We start from the raw sequence: 21,267 nt of genomic DNA, 5'->3' as shown, positions 1-21,267 counted from the left end.
TGTATGTGGGCTTTTTCACCTGCGTTTTAATAGGCACAAAAAATGTCATAATTTGTCCCAAGTTACACAGTTGGCAGGCTGCCAAACTGAGACATGAGCCCAGACCTCATGACTTCAATGTTTTCTTTTCTCCTGATTCTGAACTGCTTGTTTTTGTTCCTCACATCTTGTCTGCACTCCCCCACCCCCACCCCCACCCCCACCCCCCCCAAAAAAATCACACACACACCGCAACCAAAAAAGAAAATAATTAAGTTAAATTAAAAACAGAAATGTCTTTTCTCCTCTCTAGAATCTGGCAGCAGGCGGCAGCCAAGCCTCCCGAGAACAATGATTTCCAGGGGAAATCTGACCATCACTAGCTTCCAAAGACACTGCAGTGTTTTCAATTAGGGAGCTGAGCGCTCGGGCCTTGGAGGAGGGTACAGCGGAGAGGATGGAGGGGCTCCGGGAGAGGACTGACCTCGCTCGGAACCCACTCTGTTCCCGGCTAATATGTCAATAGCCTCTTAAATGGAACGTTATGTGTCTGGGATTTTACTGTCAGACTCATCCCTTCTGGGTAGAGTTTAGGTTTTTTTTAATCTGAAGTTGATTGCCTCTCTCATTATCAAAGCCACCATCCATCTGTTTCCACTTTCCTAAGGGCTGCAGCAAGGAATAGAGCTGGAAGTGTGTTTTTACTTGAGGTTTCAGGATTCCCCTCCTCCGCCTTGTTGAGGGTTGTTCAAGTTTTAATGTTGTCACTGCAATAGGATCTGCCAGCAGTGGGTGGCCCGGCTGCGCCATTTGAAACTAATTTACAGCTTCATCTGGGACTATCGTCACTTTAAATTAATTAACCAAAATGCACCAAAAAGTATATGATAGGAGGAGGAGGCAAGGGGGCAGATGGAGGAGTTTTAAGCAATAAGAAAGGATGCGTGGCTAAATTCTGCCCTTAGGTATAAAGGGCAACCCTTCCTTCCCACCCACCTTTTCATGAAACTAAAACAAGCACATACACCATTAAAAATTCAGTATGTTGTGTTTTGAAAGGTTTCTTTGGGAAGATAAGAACTGTGTCGGTTTCCACGAAGCCAAGCCAAAGCTGTGAGTGGGATAAAAGGTGGGTAGCCCGGCCACTGGCTGATGGGGAGGGACCTTTGCCGCACACAATGAATGCCCCAGAAGAAAGGATGGCAGGAGGGGGGCATTCACTTCTCACCCTTCCCCCCCACCCCCCCAGCCCCCCACCCCCGCAGCACTCCTCCAGGCTGCAGGTGAAGGTGATTTGTTCCTCCGCTGAGCATGCATTCAGCCCTTGTTACTGGACAAGCACTGTGAGGGGAGGGAGAGCCTTCAAGAGGCTTGCAGGTTTCACCAAAATGACAACCACATTTGTATCACTCTCGGCATCTCACCCATGTGCTCCCACCTAAACCCTGCCACCGCCCTGGGAGGCACGCAGCATTGTCAGGCCATTTTACAGGGGAAAGAGCCAAGGCTCAGAGAGGTCAAGAGGCTGGCCCTGACCACACAGCCATGAAACTACAAAGCAAGAATCCAAACAAGGTCTGTCATTAAAGCCTCTGGTTTGAGTCATAAGCACAAACAACGAAGACAAAGGGGGCTTTAAATCTTTGGGTGCCTCCACACGCATAGGATTGGAGTCAGTGGGCACCTTATTTTTCTGCAATAAGATTTCTAGCCTCACCGTCTTGAGACTTGAACTGGTGACACGGCCAAAGAGGAGCTCTTCGACCAGCCTTAGGGAGTTCTGGGTCCGCCACAAGCATCAGTCTGCAGGTGACAAAGCCATGCACATCACATCTGGGCTCGATTTAACTTTCTGAAGTTGAAACGTGCGCAGTGTTTAGGCAACAGATTATAATCCATCTGCTCTTACAGGCCAACGAGTATCAGAAAGTAATTTGAAAGCCATTAGCCAATGCTTGCATAATGCCTGGTCTTAAATACTCCAAAGCACTGGCTATGATTGTCACTCCCCAAATCCTCCCCTCCCTGGCCTTGAATCTCAGTTGGAAAGAAGAGACTTTAGATACAAAGACTGGTCCTTGATCCAACCAAAAACCTGGAGAGCTATTAGAGCAGCGTTTCTCAACCTGTGGGTCGCGACCCCTTCGGTGGTCAAACGACCCTTTCACAGGGGTCGCCTAAGACCACCCTGCATATCAGATATTTACATTACGATTCATAACAGCAGCAACATTACAGTTATGAAGTAGCAACGAAAATAATTTTATGGTTGGGTCACAACATGAGGAGCTGTATTTAAAGGGCCAGAAGGTTGAGAACCACTGTATTAGAGAATTAAGTAATCTATAGTAACACTGAGCACCTGGTGTGTGGTAAGTGCTGTTGCAGGAATTCAAGTGAATTAATCCTCAGCACACCCCTCAGAGGGCTCGGATAACCCCATGGGACAGAGAAACCTTCTCTCACCCCACCAGGATTCAAACCCAGGCCGCTCCCCTCCCAGCGAGGACACTTCCCCACAGTGCTGTTTCTCCTGCCCACGTACTCTCTGCCGACCAGGGCAACTGGCTGTCTGGTTTTTGCTTGAACAGGTCAGTGACAGGATGCTCACTCCCCGAAGAGAGAGCTCCCTGCTGCCTTTGGGGGCAGCTCTGTTTGGTAGAAAGTTCATCTTGATGTTGAGATGAAATTTCTCTTCCTGTCATTTCTAGACGTTGTTCCTGCTCCTGACTTTAACAGGCGTGGGGATCTATTAAAATGCAGATCTGTTTCCAGGATCCGGGCTGGGGCCGCATGTCTCACAATCCCACAGGTGATGCCCACAGGGCTGGTCCGGGGACCGGATTTAGAGGACTGAGATTGGGGCTCAGAACTGGGTGCAATCCAGCCTGCCACAGTTTCCGTAGAGAACATTTTACTGGAATACATCCACGCCCATCTGCTTGCAAGTTGTCTACAGCTGCTTTCGTGCTCCAGCAGATCCAGTCGTTGCAACAGAAACGGTGAGGCCCACAGAGCCTGCAACAGTTGGCCCTTTACAGGCAGAATTTGCTGCCCCTGCTCGACATGACTGCCCCTCAGACTTTGAAGAGCATTGTCCTGCCTCCACCCCGGCCCGCTGAGCCGTCTGCCTCAGCCCCCTCAGCATCCTGGTGTCTGACTCTTGAATAAGCTCAGGTTTGCCAGAAGAGCATGGCCCCCAAATACTCGGCAACAAGTGTAGACCACCGAGACCACTCCCTGCCTGACGCCGAGGCTATATTCTCTGTGCGGAGGGTGAGCACTGGAGCCCTCTGCCCAGCACCTCCGCCCTCCCAGCCTCACCCCTCCCTAGTCCTCTCATCCCCCTCGCCCCCTCTCCTCCCACACTCTTTACTCTTCCGCACACTCTCCTTGGGCTTTCTGCTTAATAATTGATATGAATTGCTGCAGAATGTCGATTGTGGAGTGCATTAGGAATTCCGCTCCTAGGCCGCTGTGGCCCTCTTTCCTGGAGGCTGAGGGAGAAGCTCTGCCCGGCTCCCCACTGTGAGTGGGAATCTCTGCCCCCAAAGGCACACCCAGAGCCAGAGGGCAGGGACCCGGGCCTGGGACATGACACCTGTCATTACACCCCAAGACCACTGCTTCTATGCCTCTCAGCTCAACAGGAAGCCTCAAAGCCACAGTTTAGGCAAGGCAAAAATCTAACTGTGGTGATTCAGGCCTGAAAGGAAGTTCATGATACACCTCAGACATGCTTTTTATTTTATTTTTTTAAAACATATTTTATTGATTTTTTTACAGAGAGGAAGGGAGAGGGATAGAGAACTAGAAACATCAATGAGAGAGAAACATCGATCAGCTGCCTCCTGCACACTTCCTTCTGGGGATGTGCCTGCAACCAAGGTACATGCCCTTGACCGGAATCAAACCTGGGACCCTTCAGTCCGCAGGCTGACGCTCTATCCACTGAGCCAAACCAGTTAGGGCATCAGGCATGCTTTTTAAAAACTGCCTTTCCTTCTCTCTGCATTGTCCAGGACAACTTTCTGTGATGATGGAAATATATCTGTGCAGCATTAGCCACACATGGCTATTGAGCACTTGAAATAAATATGGCGTGCCTAGTTGGTATGGCTCAGTGGTTGAGAATCGACCTGTGCAACAAGAGGTTAGGGCATATACACACATGCCTCGGTTTATGGCTTGATCCCCGTAGGGGGTGTGCGGGAGGCAGCCGATTGATGTTTCTCTCTCTCTCCCTCTCCTTTCTTCTCTCTCTAAAATCAATAAAGACATATTTTTTAAAAAAGAAATAAATGTGGCTACTATAACTGAAGAGCTACATTTTCATTTTCATTAATTTAAGTAGCCATGCATGGCTAGTGGTTACTGTATTACACACTGCAGAGTCCAGCTCATGCATCAGATGTATTGTATTTACATTTGATCCTTTTAATTCTTTGGAGCCTGGTCAAAAATAGGGAGAAGTCCCATTTGGGGCAATTCTGAGTCACGGGTTCCTTAGCATGAATCTAGGCACTGGAGTAGGGGCTAATTTGGGGGACGTCAGAGAAGGGGACACTAGAGGCCACTGGGACCAGGGAAGAATGAGAAAGAGCAAGATCCAAGCCAACCTGGGGCCCAGCTAGGACGTGGAGGGCACCAATCAGTTTGCAAAAAAAGTCCTATCAGTTTCTGCTGGAAAACCTGACTCCTGATGAATAGAAATAAGGGCAGAGGAGAAGGAAAGAAGAAATGGTGGAGAGGGAACTGATTCATCACTGACCTGGCCCTCCAGGAACTTGTCAGCTAGTTTCAGAAATAAGATCATAACAGCTGAAACAACTGGAGAGCAGCGAGATGCTAAATTATGGCAATGCTCCTGTACAAAACAGAAATCCTATGAGTGGGGACATCAGTGGGGACTGAAGAAATCCTTGAAGAAGTGGGAGTCGGCTTGGACCAGGCAGTGGGCAGATTTAGTTCAGACTAAAGGGAAAAAAAATGGTGCATCAGGCAGGAGGGTGGTTTGAGCAGATGTGCAAAGATGGAGATAAGGAGGCAGCCTGGCTTTGCAGGCAACAGACCCCACCAGCCGATAAGGGTGATAGGCCAGTGAGGAGAGAGAACTGGGGGGATGGCCACCATAGAGCTGGGCTTGGCCTAGACGGCTCGAAGGCAGGATTAGGGCTTCTGTAGTTTGTCGCTATTTGAGAAAGGATGAGAAGCTGTCCTGGGTTCCTACAGCGGCTGCCTGCAAACCCCGCAGAAGCAATGCCAGGGTCACGGGTCAGGAGGAGCCAGTGGCTGAGCATGGCGGGTACCAGTATCATTCATGTGAGATGCAGGCTCCTCTCACAGGCAAGCAGCCCAGCTAACACTTCCTGTCCAATCCCCTTCCTTCCCTCTCTCCTTTCCCAGGTGTCAGACTCCTGCCTGCTTCATCCCTTTATACTTCACAGGTGTTTAAACCCAGTACATTTTCCCACATCTAATTCTACCTTGGGCTTTGCCTTTATATATATTCCTCAAGGATTGAGGCTTTCCCGTGAACAAAGCAGCACTGACAATGTCTTTGGAGCATAGAAGTACTAAGTACTCAGGATACATGTATAGCATGAGTGTGCATAGGGACAAAGAAGGGGTCAGGCCACCAGGAATAGGGTCATGGGAAAGGCTCGTGTCACACTTTGCCTGAGCAAATCTTGATGATCGTCTTCAACTGCCTCTCCCACCCCACTGTAGTCCCGCTCCTCTGGGAGTGATCACCTAAGTTATGAGCAGTGGCTTGCTCCCGCATCAGAGCCCCCTGGAGGAAGCAGGCCAAGCATGCTCACATCAGAGACCCACCCACACCACTTCCCTGAAATATGGGCAGCAAATGTTTCCAACTTTTGATCTTAAAGTGATAACAGAACTGGGAGGACTGGAGAGGAGGAAAGGGAAACCACAGAGAGGGGGCGAGTTCCTGGTGTGTTTTCCAGGGTGGGGGAAAGAGTGGGGGGGCAGAGAGGGCATCTGTCACCTCCAGTCCCTCCTCCGTCACAGGCCATGGCAATACAGAGGAGTCAGGGGCCATCAGAGAAGGCACTCCACTGGCATCTCTTACTCCCCAGGTTCATCCATTCCAGCACTGAAATGTGTGCTTCTCAACCTTGACTATAATGGCATTGGGGCCTGGTAATTCTTTGTGGGGGTTGGGGGTGCTGCCCTGTAGGGCGTTTAATAGTATCCCTGGTTTCAATGCCAGTAGTACTACCCCCAGCTGTGACAACAAAAATGTCTCCAGATGTTGCCGAATGTCCCCGAGGGGCAAAATCATCCTGATTGAGAACCACCAATTTAAATCATCCCACTTTGGCCAAAATAAAACAAATTCGAGTATTATGGGGTGTTTCTCTCCCCATCATTCTTCCCACAGTAAGTGCTCTTGTCAGGTCTTATCAGGTATCTGCTAACCTGAAACTCCCCACACAGCTCTTTGCAGACCTGGTCCTGGGGCCCCCAGCCCCTCCCAGACTCCTTGATCTTCCCTGTGTGTCCAGCCCCATCTAATCAAACCCCATTGGCCAAGAAGCCCTGTCCAGCTGCTTGGCTCAAGAGTCTCCCAATCATCTCCCTTGGGTACCCCATGGTTTCCGGCATGGATTGATAGTGTAGCTCTTCTTCCCCTCAATGCATTTAAAGGGAACCAGGCCCAGCCGAGATTACATTTGCTGCCCATTGCCAAACATCTCTTGATTTATTCATTCATTCAACAAATAGTTATTGAGTTCCTTCTAGGTGGCAGGCACTGCATTTGGACCTATGGACATAATTGTGAATCAGACAGACACAGCCCTGTCCTTCCCTGTGGGGCAAGGTGTGCACTCTGAAGTCAGACTGCTGGCCTTTGACTCCACCATCTACTGGCTCCGTGACTTTGACCTCTCTAAGGCAAAATTCCTCATCTATAAAACGGAGATAATGGAGGCCCCCACTTCAAAGAGAGGTGAGAATTACATGGTAGAAGGCGTAAAAAATGCTTAGCACAACCCTAACCAGTTTGGCTCAGCGGATAGAGCTTCGGCCTGTGGACTCAAGGGTCCCAGGTTTGATTCTGGTCATGGCCATGCACCTTGGTTGCGGGCACATCCCCAGTTGGGGGTGTGCAGAAGGCAGCTGATGGATGTTTCTCTCTCATCGATGTTTCTAACTCTCTATCCCTCTCCCTTCCTCTCTGTAAAAAATCAATAAAATATATTTTTTAAAAATGCTTAGCACAGTGCCTGGCGTGGGCTAAGGTAAGGAAGAGGTCACCCTGGTGTGGGGTTGTCATTCTTCTTCTTCAAGACATTGTAGTCTGAAGGGAGAAACAGACAAATTTAACCTGCAATTGAATAACGCGAGATAAGGGACCTGAGAGACAGGTGCACAGCTTTAGGGGGCAGGACTAGAGGGGTAAGGGTAGGGATGCTTCTTCTAGGAAGAGTTGCTACCTAAGTTCAGACCTGAAGCTTAACTAGAACTTAGCCAGAAAGAAAAAAAAAAAAAAGGTAATGCAGGCAGAGGGAAAGGTGTGTGTTAAGGCTCAGAGGCCCAAGCCTGGGGTAGGGGCCTGAGAGAGTCCCGTGTGGCTGGAGCACGGATGCTGGAGGTGTAAGCTGGGGTCATTTCAATCGTTTGGCTTGACCCTACAAAAATGGGAAACCACTGAGAGTTTTTAGCAACGGAGGAGTGTAATCAGATTTGATTTAGAAAGCTAGCTCTGCCTGGAGAGGGGAGAAATGACTGAAGGGGAAACGTTAGACACAGTGGCCTGGCCTAAGGAGTAACAGCAGGAACAGGAAGAGGTAGGGAGTGGGGGGATGGGCTCCAAGTCCACAGAACAGCAGATGTGATTAGCACAGCTCCAGGCACACTATAGATGACCCAGAAATATCTGAAGAAGGAGTAAGGGAATGGGGTACAACAATTGGGTCTTTGGGGGATGGGTTCCAGCTTCAGAGGGGCTCTGGGCAAATTCCTGCAGCATCCAGCCCTGGGGCAGTTTCAGGAAGCTGATTAGAAACAAAACAGAAAATGCTTTCCTCCCTACCCCGTCCTCCTGCCCTGGGCAAGCATGACCTATGGGGACAGAGAGGGAGAGGAAGAGGCAGAGGCAGAGAAAGAGAGGGGATGACCCTCAGGCAGAACAACAGAACAGGCCAGGGCTGGCAGGGCTGCCATCTGTGGAGAGGCTAAAGAAATGAGGCCCAGAGTCTGGAAAGGCATGAGCTGAGAGGGACCGGATCAAAGGCTCCTGAGGCCTGCCGATGACAAATGAGCTCATGCAGGTAAGGTGCCTGGTATGTAAGGTGTTCTGCACATGTTTGGGGTTCCAGGACAGACGGAGCACAGCTCCCTCTCCATGGTGCAGAGCTTAAAACAAGTAGTTTGAGACAACTACAAGAAAGACCAAGTTTTTTAAATATTAATTTTTAATTAGATAACTAATTCTCATAAAAAATCAAAACATAAAGCTTGAGGACCCTTTGCACTAACCTCTAGTTCAGTCCCTCTCTTCCCTGTCCACAGAGGCGACCCTCCTCAGGCTCCTGAGTGTGCTTCCGAGCCCCTCGCTGTTTATTTATGCGTGCAGATGGTGTGCCCACAGAAAGCACTAATATTGTTTCGTGGGCGTTTTGTTTGCTTGTGTATTGTTGTTGCTGTGAATAGCTGTACCCTCCACCTAGTTTACTTTCCTCATTCACAGCATGTCTGGGGATCTGCCCACATGGGTCCACACGGATCTGCCTCATCTTTCCTAACCGGAGCACAGTATTCTTATTGCGACGGTGGACTCGGTCATTCCTCCGTAAAGAAAACTTTATACAATAGCCCTTCTTACCTCCAGGGCTATTGCAGCTCAGCATGAGCTCAGGGTGTGCACCCAGATAGGCCTGCGGCAGGTGACCAGTAAGGGGACGCAGTACTAAGCCTCAGCTTTCTTATCCATAAAATGAGAATAACAACAGCCCCTACTTCGTAGATTGTTATGAAGATTGATGTAGATGCTGCAGGAAGCACCCAATAAAGGGGGGGCTAATAATCATAGTTGAAGTAATAATTAGGTAGAATGAGGATGGTCCCCAGTGTCTCAGAGAGGGCTTCGTCTCCAGCAGAGGAAGTGAAGGGCAGCTGACCCTACTGAGATTCCAAGTCCTTGACTCAACTTTTCTGATAAGAGGTGCCTCACCCCGCTGCTGGCTCTCCAGGCCTCCCTCCACCCGCCAACTTCATCTGCCTTCCCAAGGTCACCTGACCTTCTGTGACCTGGGAACTCAGTCACCTCCACCCGGGACCTCAGCACACGGTGGGCAATGAACCGCAGGAGGGACAGCCTGGCCCCGTCTCACAGGTCACACCTCAGTTGGGGCCCGACATTTGCAATAACCATGTGGGGGACTTCCTGAGGTGGCTCAGGGGCTTGCAGCAAGGTGTCCCAGGGAAACCTGAGGCTGGCGGGCCACACGGAGGGCAGGGCCTTTGCGGCCCCTCCTCTGGTTGGTTGTAACTCTGGTGGTCCAGACCAGCACCCAGGACACCAGTTCCCCCTCCTCCCAACACCGTCCACGGGTCTAAGTTTTGTTGCCCCGCTAAGGCCTGACATGGGAGCCCTCTCCACCTCCCGTACACGAAGCTGCCCAAACCTCCAGACCAGAACCACTCAGAAGTGCCCCCCACCTTCTGCTGAATCAACTGGCCTTAACAGTGTGAGCAGTGTGTGTGTGGGGGGGTGCTCAAGTGAAAGGGCGAGTCGTCTCGGGGCCTGACCACGCTGCTGGCGGTCTCGGGCACCGACTCCCCAGCCCACGGCGGGAGCCCGGCGCAGGCTGCCACCCGCCCGCCGCCCCCGGACAGGACCCACGCGGCGGCAGCAGCAGTGGCGGGGCGGGGCGCGTGCCCTCGCCCGAGGAGATGGAGGAGGAGGCGATCGCCCACGCCCCCGGGAACGAGACGGAGGACGTGGACTTCCTGCCTGGGCTGGAACTGGTCGATCTACTGGACCCCCAGCAACCGGACTGGCCCCTGGAGCCCGGGCTCAGCTCGCCCTGGGGGGGGCTAGGACTACGCTCTCCATCTTGCCCTGGGTCCTCCATTTTTGGGGCGGCCGCCATGTGCTCAGGAGAGTGCCTTCTTCCCGGAAGCCCAGGCCCCTGCTGGCCACGCCCAGGATTTCTTTAAACTAACCAATGACAATCAAGGGACGTGCGCGCCATAGAGATGACCCGACTCGCGCCTGGCCAATCGGCGGGGCCCACAGTCCCCTCTCCTGCCCTCACTCCACCCCCCTATAAAACCCCCTGTCCCATCAGGCCTCTCTCTCTCGGCCACTGGAGCTTACCGTTGCATCGGTGAGTGTGGCAGGGGAGCCAAACCTAGGTTTGAAAATAAATGACTCTTTGCTTTTGCATCGGACTGACTGGCTCCCTGGAGGTCTTGGGAACTTTGAAATCTGGGCACAAGTCTCTCCCAGAATATCTCAGAAGGTCAGAGCACAAAGGCCAAACCCTAGCCCCTTCCCTTCACTTACAAAGAGGAAGTTGAGTCCCAAAGAAGGAGGAATGTGCCCTAGCACGGGGCCAGGAGCCTCTTGATCCTGCGTCCGTACTCCCCCCCCCCCCCCGCCCCCCCAGCGAAATAAATGAACTCCACCTGAATACCTGCAGCGTGCTTTTCAGCAGAACCTGGTCATAAACCCTCCACGACTCTTTCCTAAGTGAAATCCCTTGCGGCTGCGGCCTTTGATGAGAATCATCAGGGCCCATTCCACGTGAAAGGAGGGCTTTACTCGCCTGGACTTGCGAAGAGGCTGGGGTCACTGGGAGGTGGCGCCTGGCAGAACCCCGCGCGGTCTCCCGTCACAGACCCCGCCCAAAGCTGGGAGCGACGCCCCAGGGACTGCACGCTCCCAGGCCGCAAGCACCAGGCTGCTTCCCACTCCTGCCCTTGCGAGCAGGTCTCCGCTAGACCCTTAAAAGCACGCGCCCCCGGGGTTCTGGGCGCTCTCGAATTCTGTGAATTTCCTTTGAAGTCTGGAAGCCCTTTCATTTCTGCGCTTTTGCTAATAATCCGCAGAGCGAGTCTCCAGCGAACTAGGCAGCCCCACCCCCAGCCCCTGCAGGCGAGCAGCGCCTTTGCTCGGGTGCGCAGCGCCACCTGCTGACCGATCGTGGGTCCCCTTATAGCGGAGGGGACTAGTCCATCAGAGAGCACAAGAGGCCCAACCCCATTGGTGAGGACCTGAATACTAGGTTCAAAGAGCACAAGGTTCAGAGTCCTGGAGCTCTAGGTTCGGGGACAGCCTGGACCACTTGAACACGGGTGCCTGGGAAACCCGTGCTGGTCAGAAGTGCCCCCAACCTTCTGCTGAATCAACTGGCCTTAACTCAACGGTGTGAACAGTGTGTGTGAGTGTGTGTGTGGGGGGGGGGGGGGCGGGTGAGGGAGATGGAGGGAGGAGAGAGGGGGGTGCTCAAGTCTCTCCAAGAATATTTCAGGTCAGAGCACAAAGGCCAACCCTAGCCCCTTCCCTTCACTTACAAAGAGGAAGTTGAGTCCCAAAGAAGGAAGAATGTGCCCAAATCGCAAGCTAGCACGGGACCAGGAGCCTCTAGATCCTGCCCCCCTTCACCCCCCCCCCCCCACACACACACACACACAGATGAAGGACTCCCAACCTCTAAGCTGCTGCGAGAACCTCAAGCAATTGAGGTGATATCTTTGACAGTGTCTTGCCCCCCACCCCCCTCTCTCTATGCCCTGCTTTGATGCGCAGGTGGCCTCACCTCTCCTCCTCTGGAACTAACCCTGACCCTCCCCCAAACACTGACCTGTGCAACCAAGTCCAAGTGCAGCTAAGCCTCAAAACCTCCCTCCTAGAATAAATGCCGTCTCCCATGACAAGGATTCCTCTTCTAAGGTGACAGCTAACAAGTGATTGGCAGTCAGGAGACTTGATTCCAGTCAGTTCAGCAAACTAGTTGTGTGCCCTTGGATAATTCACTTGCTCCTCTGAGGGCCTTTTCCTCAACTTTTAAAAAGGAGAGGATCTGTTCAGGTCTGGTACTCCTTGATTAAAGTTCTCTTTCCAAAATCAACACATTCTAGACAGACATCATTTTTACGCCCCTCCCTCAATGCTACCCCATCCCGTTGCCCCCGCTCCTGGGTTGAATTAATAAGGAGCACCTCCAAAAGCTCAACATCCGGACTACACACCCGGGAGGGAGCAGCATAGACTCTCCCTACATCTGAGAGTCCTCAGAGACCATTCTTCTCTCCATCTCTCCGCAGGTGCTGCCTCCTCTCAGTCCTCCCTGCCTCTGCTTCCTGCTTGAGCAAAGCTGCCCCCATGTGGCAGCCAGATGGCCACCCAAAACAGGTCACTCTTTTGCTTAACACTCTCCAATGGCTCCCCAGAGCCTTCGGGATGCAGGCTAGGGTCCATACGCTAGCAGAGAGAGCCCTTGACACTCTGCTCAGTCACATCTTGTCCCTTCCCACCTTAGACCTGAAAGTCTCCATATACAAACCTGCATGTGATCCACATACATCACACCAACTGGCGCCCCTGCACTTCTCTTACAGAAGTGGCCCTGCCCCACCACACCCACACAACATTATCCCAAGACTACCTTCTGCTCTGGTGCCTCTCTCCCTCCCCAGCCAGCTGTCTTCCTGCCTGGGTGCTTCAGAGCCCCTGTGCTTACTTCTATTGCCTCCCCTAACCACATTATATTAAAATGTAATTCAGTGTTGTTGTTACTCAAATTAGGTGTCTGTCTTCCCCTCTAAATTGTGAACTCCACAAGGGCTGTCTTATTCATCTCCAAATAACCCAGATGACTCCTGGGATCTCCCAGCCCACTTAGCTCTAGTTTAGATGAGCTTCATGGCAGACACAGCTAATTGCTTTCCCAACAGCCATTTCCTAACTCCTCCTTAATGAAGGAACCCAGATTTTGTTCAGGGAGGCAATATGTCCAGCTAAAATCGTCTCCTTCTCAGACTCCCTTGCAGCTAAGTGTGACTATGTGACCCATCCCTGGCAGCAGTCACTGGATGGAGCTTCTGGGAAAGCTTTTCAAAGGAAGATTCATGCATCTGGCCTTCCTTTCTCCCCTTTTTCCTTTCCTGGAATATGGGCAAGATGTCTGCAGGAGCAGCCACCATCATGCAACCAGGAGGTCAAAAGCCACACTGAGTTAGAACAGCAAGATGGAGGGATTTGGGTCTCTGCTGACAACCTTGAAGCACTGCACCAAACCCTGGTCTCTTCAAACCACTCTTGGGGGATTTTTCCCTTACTTGCACCCACATGTAATCATAACTGTTACAACCACCATTTCCTCACCCAGGAGAACTACAAAGTCCTCCCTTACAAGATGTCGGCCAATCCCCAGCGGGCCCACATGCTCACAGTCAGCACTGACGTTAAGCTCATACTCATTTTTCTCTTTCATCCTTCCATCCTTCCATCTTCACACTTCCCAGTGGGAAGTAGATGAACTGAAAGTATTTTACAGTAAAGATGTAGACATGCTACATTGCAGCATCTCACATTTATTCAGACTAAGAGCAGTAAGCCTTACTTTCAGAAGTCCTTCAGCCACTCAGTCCCCGTTCCCCGGGGAGTATATTCTGGCCACATCAATCCACACGCTCCCCAGCCCCACACCCTCTTGCTTTCTCTCTCTCCTTTCCCTCGCCTCTGATCTGCCCTCCTTGATCTTCGAAGGAACAAAACCACACATTATTCTCGTGTTCTCACTCACAGTGTTTTCAGTTCCTCTGCTACATGTTAACTGTCGTATCTGTGGCTTGGGCTCCTCGGAGCCCCCTTACCTTCTGACCCAGTGGCTTGCCAAGGTGTTATTCTTCTCTAAGAGGAATTACTAGAGGTTAAGATCATTAATTTTCCACTCTCACTACATATATCTTTCCACCAGTCCCACATATAGGGGCTCCATGAAGATGGGTTGAATTGACTGGGCCAGTAGGGAGCCCTGAGATACACACTCCCCTAATACTCACCCACCTATTTTAAGAGGTGCTACAGCCTCTGATTCAAAGAAATAATTCTCCTACCAGAAATGTCAGGCCAAGAAAGAGGAACCATCAGTGCTAAGGTAAGACAAATGCAAGATAGGAAGCAGACAGGCCCATGGCTGTCTGTGTCCAAGTCACATTTAGTCTCTGGGCCCAAGTTTCCCATGAAGAACTTAGGCTGAAGTAGAAAGAATTTTAAATCTCATCTTGAAAAAAACTAAGAATGATACCAGATCCCTATGTAAATTAGGGATAGTTTTGCATTCTTTAGACCATGCCTTTTTTTTTTTTCTTGACCAACCTTGGCAAATGTTTATTTTATTAATAATTCTAAAACACTAACTTTGGTTTTCTTTTTAGGTTACTTCTACTCTTTTTCCTTCAGATATCTTTAGTATCGCTTTCCTTTCCTTTCTATATTTATTCTAACTCCTTAAGTTTAATACCTGGCTCGTTAATTTTTAGGCTTTCTTCATTTCCACTATAGATATTTAAGGTTATAAACTTCCCTATACATACTGTATCATTATGTTTTGATGAGTAATATTTTCATTGGGGTTTAATTCTAAATATTTTCTAGCTTCTATTAGGATTTCCTTAAACCGTGAGTTGTTGAGAAGTATTTCTTTCACTTCCAAAATAAGGGGGAGTTTGTAGTTTCTTGTCATTGTGATGGTTGGTTGCTAACTTAATTGCATTGCAATTAGATAATGTAGTCTATATGACAATAATCCTTCTGAAAATTTTGAGTCTTGCTTCATGTCCTTTCTCAGGATTAATTTTCATACATATTCCATTTGTGCTGGAAAAGAATGTGTGTTCTCTATTTGTTGCAAAAGTCTGCCCATTTCTATTAGGTCAAATTTTGTATTGTTCAAATATCCTGTATCTCTGTTTTTTTTTCCTTAGGAAAATCAGTTAATAAAAGAAGAATGTTAAAGTCTACTTTGATCATGAATTTATTGATTTCCCCTTATAATTATTTCATATATATGTATTTAGATTCATATCAGTTTATAATTGTTACATCTTTCTGGAGAAGAACGTTCTATCACTAGGTAGTGATACTCTGCTTTTTCCTTACATACTATTTTGTCTGATATTGATATCACCACACCATTTCTTTTCTTTGGCTTAGTATTTACCTGGCATATACTAGTATTTTGCCATGCTCTGACATTTAGCTTTTGTGTATCCTCATCTTTAGGCAAGTCTGTTGTAAACAGCATATGAGCTAAATTTTGCTTATCTAAAAAATAATCAACTCTGGACCCTACCCGGGTAGCTCAGTTCATAGAGTGTCAACCTGATATGCCAAGGTTGTGGTTCAAACTCTGGTCAGGGTACATACAAGAAGCAACCAATGAATGCAAAAATAAATGGAACAAGTTGAGGTTTCCCTATCTCTCATTCTCTCTACCTTCCCCTCCCTAAAATCAATTCATAAAACTCTTTGTCTTTTACCAGGAGATATTAGCTACTTTACACTTATTACACTACCTTACACTTATTGGCATATTTTGATATGTTTTGCTATCTTATTTTGTACAGTATATTCATCCCACATTTTCTCTTTCTCATTTAAAATTTTTCTTTACTTGTCATTTCTTTTTTAGGAGGGGTTAATTAATTATTTTTCTTATTCAGGTTTTTTTAACCTCTATATTTTAGTAATTACTCTAGAAAATTTAATGTTCATATTTTTGGTTTGCTTGCCTTTCAAATTTATAATTATTGTTGACAGTAATACAAATGTACCATTTTCCCCCATTGATCCCTTTTAGTTCACCCCATCCCCCTGCCCAGACCTTCGCCACCCTATTGTGTGAGTCCATGGGTTATGCATACATGCATATCAGTTCTTTGGTTAATCTCTTCCCTCCCACCCACCCCACCTTCCCTCTGAGATTTATCAGTCTGTTCCATGTTTCTATGTCTCTAGATCTATTTTGTTCAACAGTTTATTTTGTTCTTTAGATTCCACATGAGTGAAATCATGTGATACTTGTCTTTCTCTGACTGACTTATTTCACTTAGCATGATACTCTCCAGGTCCCTCCATGCTGTCTCAAAAGATAAGAGATCCTTCTTTTTTACTGCTGCATAGTATTCCATGGTATAAATGCACCACAGCTTTTTATACACTCACCTATTGATGGGCACTTGGGCAATTTCAAGATCTTAGCTATTGTAAATTGTACTGCCATGAACAAAGGGGTGCCTATATTATTTCTGAATGGTGTTTTCAATTTCTTAGGATATATTCCTAGAAGTAGGATCCCTGGGTGAAATGGGATTTTTTTAGGAAACTCTATACTGTTTTCCGTAGCGGCTGCACCAGTCTGCATGCCTACCAGTAGTGTACTAGGGATCCTTTTTCTCCACTTCCTCACTAGCACTTGTCATTTGTTGATTTGTTAATGATAGCCATTCTGACAGGTGTGAGCTAATAACTCATTGACCTTTTAATTTGCATCTCTCTGATGATTAGTGACTTTGAGCATTTTTTCATATGGCTCTTGGCCTTCAGTATGTTTGCTTTGGAGAAGTGTCTATTTAGGTTTTTTGCCCATTTTTTGATTGGCTTGTTTGTCTTCCTTTTGTTAAGTTGTATGAATTCCCTATGTATTTTGGAAATTAACCCCTTATCAGATGTACCATTGGCAAATATGTTCTCCCATGCAGTGGGCTCTCTTGTCATTTTGTTGATGGTTTCTTTTGCTGTGCAGAAGCTTTTTATTTTCATGTAGTCCTATTTGTTTGTTTTCTCCTTACTGTCCCTTGTCCTAGGAGGTGTATTGGGAGACATATTGCTACGATAAATGTCTGAGATTTTGCTGCTTATGGTTTCTTCTAGGATTTTTATGGTTTCATGACTTACATTTAAGAATTTTATCCATTTTGAGTTTATTCTTGTGTATGGTGTAAGTTGGTGGTCTAGTTTCATTTTTTTGCATGTACCTGTCCAGTTTTCCCAGCACCATTTATTGAAGAGACTGCCTTTACTCCTTTGTATGCTCTTGACTCTTTCGTCAAGTATTAATTGAGTGTGATGGCTTAGGTCAATTTCTGAGGTCTCTGTTCTGTTCCATTGATCTATATACCTGTTCTTGTGACAGTACCAGGCTGTTTTGATGACAATGGCTTTGTAATATAGTTTGACATCTGGTATTTGATCCCTCCAACCTTGTTCTTTCTCAAGATGGCTGAGGCTGTTCAGGGTCTTTTTTGGTTCCTCATAGAAATTTTTGGAATGTTTGTTCTAAGTCTGTGAAATATGCCTTTGGTATTTTTAATAGGGATTGTATTGAATCTATAGATTGCTTTGAGTAGTATGGACATTTTAATGATGTTGATTCTACCAACCCATGAACATGGTATATTTTCAACTTGTTTATATCTTCCCCTATCTCTTTTTCCAATGTCCTGGAGTTTTCAGAGTACAGGTCTTTTACCTCCTTGGTTAAGTTTACTCCAAAGTATCTTAATTTTTTGTTGCAATGGTAAATGGCATTTATTATTTTAGTTTCTCTTTCTGAGAGTTCATTATTGGTGTATAAAAATGCCATTGGTTTCTGGGTGCTAATTTTGTATCCTGCTACATTGCCAAATTCATTTATTAAATCTGGTAGTTTTTTGGTGGAGTCTTTAGGGATTTCTATGTACAGTATCATGTCTTTGCAAACAATGACAATTTTACTTCTTTTCCAATTTGGATGCCTTTTATTTCTTCTTCTTGTCTGATCACTATGGCTAGCACTTCCAGTACTAGTTGAAACAGAAGTGGTGAAAGTGGGCATCCCTGTCTTGTTCCTGTTCTTAGGAGAAATGGTTTTAGTTTTGCCCATTGAGTATGATGTTGGCTGTAGGTTTGACATATATGGTCTTTATTTTGTTGCGGTATGATTCCTCTATTTCAACTTTGCTGAGAGTTTTTATCCAAAAAGGGTTTTTGATTTTGTCAAATGCTTTTTCTGCATCAATTGATATGGCCATGTGATTTGTCTCCCAATCTGTTTGTGATATATCACATTTATTAATTTGCAAATACTGTACCAGCCTTGCATCCCCAGAATAAATTCCACTTGGTCATGGTGGATAATCTTTTTAATGTATTGCTAGATCCAATTTGCTAAAATTTTGTTAAGGATTTTAGCATCTGTGTTGGCCTGTAATTCTCTTTCTTTGTAGTTTCTTTATCTGGTTTTGTAATTGGACAGCTAATGCTGTCCTCGGGGGGGAAAAAACAAAACCTTGGAAATTTGTCTTCCTCTAGGGATTTTTGATATAGTTTGATGAATATAGGTGTTGTTTCTACTTTGAATGTTTGTAAACCTCCCCTGTGAAGGTATCTTAAAGATACCTCCCTGTGAAGGTATCTTTGTTTGCTGGGAATTTTTTTTTTTAATTACTGCTTCAATTTCATCAGTTGTTATTGGACTATTTAGGTTTTCTGAGTCTTCTTGATTGAGTTTTGAAAGATTGTATTTTTCTAGGAATATGTCCATTTCATCCAGGTTGTCCAGCTTGTTGGAATATAGTTGTTGATAGCAATTTTTTTTTTTTTACAATCCTCTGTATTTCTGTAAGATCAGTTGCTAATTCACCACTTTCATTTCTGATTTTATTAATTTGGGTTCCCTTTCTTCGTTTCTTGATAAGTCTGGCTAAAGGTTTATCAATCTTGTTTATCTTTATAAAGAACCAGCTCTCATAAAAAGCTTCTGCACAGCAAAAGAAACAATCAACAAAACAACAAGAAAGCCCACTGCATGGGAGAACATATTTTACCAATGTTATCACCAATAAGGGTTTAATCTCCAACATTTATAAGGAACTCATACAACTTAACAAAAGGAAGATAAACAACCCAATCAAAAAATGGGCAAAGGACCTAAATAGACACTTTTCAAAAGAGGACATTCAGAAAGCCAAGAGACATATGAAAACATGCTCAAAGTCACTAATCATCCAAGAGATGCAAATCAAAACAACAATAGGGTACCATCTCACACCTGTCAGAATGGCTATCATCCACAAATCAACAAATGACAAGTGCTGGAGAGGATGTGGAGAAAAGGGAACACTCGTGCACTGCTGGTGGGAATGCAGACTGGTGCAGCCACTATGGAAGACAGTATGGAGTTTCCTCGAAAAGTTAAAAATGGAACTCCCATTTGACCCAGTGATCCCACTTCTAGGAATATATCCCAAGAAACCAGAAACACCAATCAGAAAGGATATATGCACCCCTATCTTCATAGCAGCACAATTTACCATAGCGAAGATCTGGAAACAGCCTAAGTGCCCATCTGTAGATGAATGGATTAGAAAACTGTGGTACATCTACACAATGGAATACTATGCTGCTGTAAAAAAAGAAGGAACTCTTACCATTTGCAACGGCATGGATGGAACTGGAGAGCATTATGCTAAGTGAAATAAGCCAGTCAATGAAAGAAAAATACCACATGATCTCACTCATTTATGGATAATAAAGACCATTATTTTTTTTTATTTTTTTATTGATTTTTTACAGAGAGGAAGGGAGAGGGATAGAGAGCCAGAAACATCGATGAGAGAGAAACATCGACCAGCCGCCTCCTGCACAACCCCACTGGGTATGTGCCCGCACCCAAGGTACATGCCCTTGACTGGAATCGAACCCGGGACCCTTCAGTCCGCAGGCCGACGGACGCTCTATCCACCGAGCCAAACCAGTCTTGGCAATAAAGACCATTATAAACTGATGAACAAAAATAGATACAGAGGCAGAGCAGCATCGAACAGACTATCAAACTACAGCGGGAAGGCTGGGGAGGGTTGGGGAGCTGAAGGGGGGGTAAGAGATCAACCGAAGGACTTGTATGCATGCATATAAGCATAACCAATGGACATAAGATACTGGGGGATAGGGGAAGCTGGGGGAATGTCAAGAAGGGGAAAAAATGGAGACATATATAATACTCTTTGTAATACTTTAAGCAATAAAACAAAATTTAAAAAAAGAACCAGCTCTCGCCCTAGCTGGTTTGGCTTAGTGGATAGAGTGTCAGCCTGCGGACTGAAGGGTCCCAGGTTCTATTCCAGTCAAGGGCACATGCTCAGGTTGTAGGCTCCATCCCCAGTAGGGGGTATGCGGGAGGCAGCCAATCAATGATTCTCTCTCATCATTGATGTTTTTATCTCTCTCTCCCTCTTCCTTCTTCTATGAAATTAATAAATATATATATATATATATATATATTTTTTTTTTTTAAAAAAAAAACAGCTCTTGGTTTCATTGATATTTTGTATTGTTTTTTTAGTCTCCGTGTCATTTATTTCCACTCTGTTCTTCATTATTTCCCTCCTTCTACTTACTCTGGGATTTTCTTGTTGTTCTCTTTTTAATTCTTTAAGTGTAAGGTTAGACAGTTTATCAGAAGTTTTTCTTATTTTTTGAGGTAGGCCTGTAGTGCTATGAGCTTCCCTCTCAGGACTGCTTTCACTGTGTCCCATAGATTTGGGGTTGGTGTGTGTTAATTTTAATTTGTTTCCAGGAAGTTTTTTTTATTTCCTCCTTGATATCTTGGTAACCCATTTATTGTTTAATAACATGCTATTTATGTTAGGGTCACCAAAGGAGGAATGTGCAAGGCCAAAAGGGGTAAAGAATTATGAATTTATTAAGTTATCTGGAAACCTAGTTGGGCTGAGCCCCAAAATGGCACCAGCCCCCAAAGGCAGAGAGTCTGAAGTTTTTAAAGAATTTAGGTGGGCTTTTTCTGGGCGGGGAATTCTCTGTGCAGGTCTGGATTCTGGGAAACTCCAGAGGGGAGAGATAATGGTCTTAGCAAGTGGAATGTGGTCTAAGCAAATGGACTGTCCATTGTGAAGTGACCTAAAGATCAGTTTCCAAGGGAGGGGGTATCGATTCAATTATTTGATCAGAATTAACAATGTGTTTTAGCCTCCATGTGTTTGAATGTTTTTGAGTGTTTTTATCATATTTGATTTCTAATTTCATGCCATTGTGATCTGAGAAGATGCTTGATATGATTTGAATCGTCTTGAACTTGTAGAGACTTGTTTTGTGTCCTAACATGTGGTCTATCTTTGAGAATGACCCATGTGCACTAGAGGAGAATGTATATTTTGTAGCTTTGGGATGAAATGTTCTGTAAATGTCAATTAATCCCATCTAATGCAATGTGTCATTTAGGATCACTGTTTCCGTGTTGATTTTTG

The sequence above is a fragment of the Myotis daubentonii genome, chromosome 1, assembly GCF_963259705.1.
Source record: "Myotis daubentonii chromosome 1, mMyoDau2.1, whole genome shotgun sequence".
In the NCBI taxonomy this organism is placed as follows: Eukaryota; Metazoa; Chordata; class Mammalia; order Chiroptera; family Vespertilionidae; genus Myotis; species Myotis daubentonii.
This window is presented reverse-complemented; position numbering follows the sequence as displayed.